This window comes from Canis lupus, chromosome 11, assembly GCF_003254725.2.
Source record: "Canis lupus dingo isolate Sandy chromosome 11, ASM325472v2, whole genome shotgun sequence".
Classification (NCBI taxonomy): Eukaryota; Metazoa; Chordata; class Mammalia; order Carnivora; family Canidae; genus Canis; species Canis lupus.
Window position 1 is genome coordinate 26,764,538 of NC_064253.1, and position 4,071 is coordinate 26,768,608.

General features: G+C 38.2%; 1 long non-coding RNA gene across 2 annotated transcripts; it reads left to right on the top strand.

Annotated features, from left to right (window-relative positions):
- Positions 1-925: 925 nt before the first annotated feature.
- On the top strand, positions 926-3,189 carry LOC125756044 (uncharacterized). 2 transcript variants are annotated; one of them, XR_007413965.1, is made up of 3 exons: positions 926-1,191; positions 2,081-2,265; positions 2,742-3,189. It is a non-coding gene; the product is annotated as an uncharacterized LOC125756044 (long non-coding RNA). The 2 variants fall into 2 exon arrangements; XR_007413966.1 differs by lacking the exon at positions 2,742-3,189 and having other exon boundaries at positions 2,081-2,424.
- The last annotated feature ends 882 nt before the right edge of the window (positions 3,190-4,071 follow it).

Here is a 4,071-nt window from a genome sequence, read left to right on the forward strand (position 1 = left end):
TCTCCCTACTTCACAGCTTCTCTTTGACGCTAGGGGGCACTACTACTACTACTGCTATTTTATTCTATTTTGCACCATACAAATCCCACTGTCATGCTCTTCATCTTAAACCTCCATCAGCCACGTGTTGATGAAATGTTTATCATTAAAGCCTATCTATGATTCCCCCTGATATATGGCTAAACCTCACTTCAACAGTTCCTTAAGTGGAAAAAGACTTATAATTAACTAGGGTTTTACTCTTAACTTGTAGAACCTATCTGCAATACTGAAAAGGGTCCAGGGGGAATTTGTTGTTGTTGTTGTTAACTCTATAGAGTATTTGAAAAGTTTATGTATTTGGTTCAGGACCAGGGAAGTAGAGGGAGCTCCTTATTCTGATCCAAAATAAGCAGGAAGAAATCTTTCTCTGAAGGAAGAGATTATTTGTGCAATGGAGGGAAAATAGGAGGATCAATTATTAGGGTCAGTGGTTGAAAAGAAAGGGAAAAAAAAGAAACTGCTCTGAAGCTGAGCAAGGGAAAATTCTCAGCTTCTTACAGCACATTGTTCCCCTGTCCCCAAACTTTGAAAGCCTCCAGCTCTATACCTCATTACTCACCTTCTACTCATCTCCTAGGAAGATTCCCTGCCCTACGTGACAGAGACTCAGAAGTGGGGAATAATGAGAGAGGGAAGAGTCTCCCATTCCTGGCATCCTTTGTTGGACCACTGAACACATTTCCCTGTAAAAATATCATTCATCATATGGCCAAGTCCTATTATTTCCATTGGCTCTCTACTTCAGAGCATTATGGGTTAAACATAGCTAACCATACCATGGTTTCTATAGAAAATGCATCCTGAATTCCACGTAACTTACTTCAAATGGGCCACTGGAATTCTGTCATTCTGACATGACGATTGCCTGTTCAACATTCAAATGAGGGAGGAAGATAGATTCAGAGGACAAGGAAAGATTGTAGGTTCTTTTTGCTTGAAAACTTTCTTGTATTGCCTTTGATCATTATAAAGATCAAGAAATATATTTCAAAAAAAGAAAGAAAGAAATATGTTTCCTTTTTTCTAGCTAGGTCTTGAAGGACTCTGAGGCTACTGACCAACACATCCATTGATTCCTGTAGAGTCAAAAGCAAAGGTGTTAGCATCTCACTTGCTTAGAAATGTAAGGGAACAAGCAAAAATTTGAAGGTAATTTAATTTTAGTTTCCTTGGGCATTTGGGGTTTTTTTTTTTTTTAGTTAGATAGGTTTATTAATTTGTTTTCAGATGCTTTCACTGTGATTTAATATTAAGTCGGCCAACAAGAAGTATAATTAACATATGTGAGAGAGAAACAAGTAAAGGAATGGTTTCAGACTTCTGGTGCCTCCCAGTTCATCCTGAGGACATACCTATTAAAGAAAGGGATCTTCCATGTTAGAGGAACCTAGAGCTATGGGCTCACTGATTTTTAGACTATTAGACTGATGGAAGGGACTTAACATTTAAGGCCTACTATCTACTACTCTAAAAGGTAATTCTTGCTAGACCATAGTAATGTACTTTCTTGTACTATTTTCTACATGGCAACCAGACCTCTAGACCATTTATTCCTTATACCTTGTACATACATGTGAGCTATATGAGATAATTTTTTCTGGCTTTTTGTCTAAGCTACTTGTCAGAAGTAATGGTTATAGGGAATGATGTCAGTGACATATTGCCCTTTTGTTTCTCAAAGTCTGGATTTCTCAACCTCAGCACAGTTGGTAGTTTGGAGCAGACAATTCTTTCTTGCAGGAGACTGTCCTGTGCATTGCAGGATGTCATCATTGTCCTCTACCCACAAGAAGCCAGTAGAATTTCCTGTCCCCCAATTTGTGACAAACAAAAGTGTCTCCGGATATTTTTAAATGTACTTTGGGGGCAAAATTAATCCCAGTTAAGAAACACTGCTATAGAGTCTCTAAATTTTACTTTTGGATTAAGCTAGAATTATCAGAAAGCTACATAATGAAGCCATATGAGAGTCTTTAAAAAAAAAAAAGAGTTATATTAAGATATAATTCACCTACAATATAATTTTGTGTTTTTTTAGATTTCATTTATTTATTCATGAGCAAGGCAGAGACGTAGGCAGAGGAGAAGCAGGCTCCCTGCAGGGATCTCAATGTGGGACTCCATCTTGGGACTCTGAGATCACAACCTGAGCCAAAGGCAGATGCTCAACCACTGAGCCACAAGCATCCCTTCTTGGGCCGTTTGATCCTGAAAACTACTAAAGTATATCTGATTAAAGTGCATTGCTTTACTGAAGCTCAGAAAATTAAGTTATCTAAATTCAGGTTATTAAAGTGTATTTTATTTTAGCTGCTTTAGTTTAACTGAGTGTGTATACATACATACATGTGTGGATGTGTGTGTGTGTGTGTGTGTGTGTGTATAAGGGAAGGAGGGCAGGGAGAAAACAACTCAAGCAATCTTCTTAGTGAAATTAAAAGTTTAATCAGCTCTGTAAAGATCCCATTACTATGTGAGCTATATATAGCTCATTGTTTATATGCAAGCTAGCCACCAAATCATATTTATCCTTTGGGGGGGTGCTTAGCAAAACAATGCAATCAACTTCTAGTACATGGAAATATTCCTGTTTGCAAATTGTTTTTCTAAGGGAAAAGAAACACCATAATTTGAAATAGCAACAGATGAAACAGGCTTTTTCATATGATAATTTTGTAATTAACATTTTTACATATAAGAAATGTCCTGCAGTGTCATGCTTGTGGATCCAGGAGACTCAGCTGAGCTAACCCAAAAAAAGCTGTGACAGGACCTTCAGCATCATGCAGGAGCTGGTGACACATGTCACCATGGAGCATGTGGGGGGCCTGGAGCAGAACAACCATGTCTGCTACTGGGAAGAGTGCCCTCACAAGGACAAGGCAAAGTACAAACTGGGCAACCACATTCAACTGTATAGGGGCCAGAAGCACTTCCCATGCCCCTTCTCCAGGCTGGAGGAAGATCTTTGCCCACTCTAAGAACCTCAAGATCCACAAGAGCACTCACACAAGTAAGAAATCTTTCAAATGTGAATGTGAAGGCTGTGACAGACACTTTGCCAACTGCAGTGACGGCAAGAAGTACATGCATTTGCACGCCTCAGACAAGCCTTATATCCGCAAACTGTGCCACAAGTCCTATATACAGACTATATACAGACTGAGCCTTTTGTACAAGCACACGAAGGTTCATGAATTTCAAGGGTCAGATTCCTCCCCAGCTGCCAATTTGAGCTATGAATTCTCCACTCCACAAGCTATAGCTCCTGCAAACAGCAAAGATATTACTATAACTTCTTCTGCAATTCAGATTAACACCAGCCACAAACCTGGACTTCCTCCCAATTTTAATGGCATCTATGAGGACAAAACACAAATACAAATCCTGTTAACCATGGAATGGATCAAATGCATTTTTTTTCAAATGCATTTTAAAAAGAAAACTAACACCAATCAGATGGAAATGCAGTTTTAAGGCAAGAGGTCATACATATGATTACATTTTGTGAATTGCAATTGTCCAGGAAGATTTGGAGGCAAGATCCAAAAGTAGCCACACCCTTTTCCCAGGATTAGAAAATATGTTTTGGGATTAGAAGGATTTTTTTTTCAAAAAAATTTTTTCACTGCTTTTCCTCCCATTTTTTCTTACTCTCTGTACACCCCATTCCTAAATTCCTTCGGTTCATTTTCAAATCTGTCCTGTTTCTTGAGAGGAAGTTTTAGAAGGCTTGGCAGTGGTGGTGATGTTAAACTGATGGAAATTCTTCACCTTAGTGGTGATTGTTTAAACTTTCACAGTCTTAAACCATGCCAAAGTCCTGTTATGTTTTCTTTCATGAACTTTTATGTTTTATGAACTTTTCCTGAAAGCATTTTGCTTGTGAATTTATTTCTGTCAAATGAGATTGAAACTGTCATTCAGTATTTTTTTCAGGCTGAGGATGTGGTGTTATCTCTACACAGATTGTGACATTTAGTATATAGTTGCCTTTTGTAACAATTTTTTTTGTAAATACATATCCAC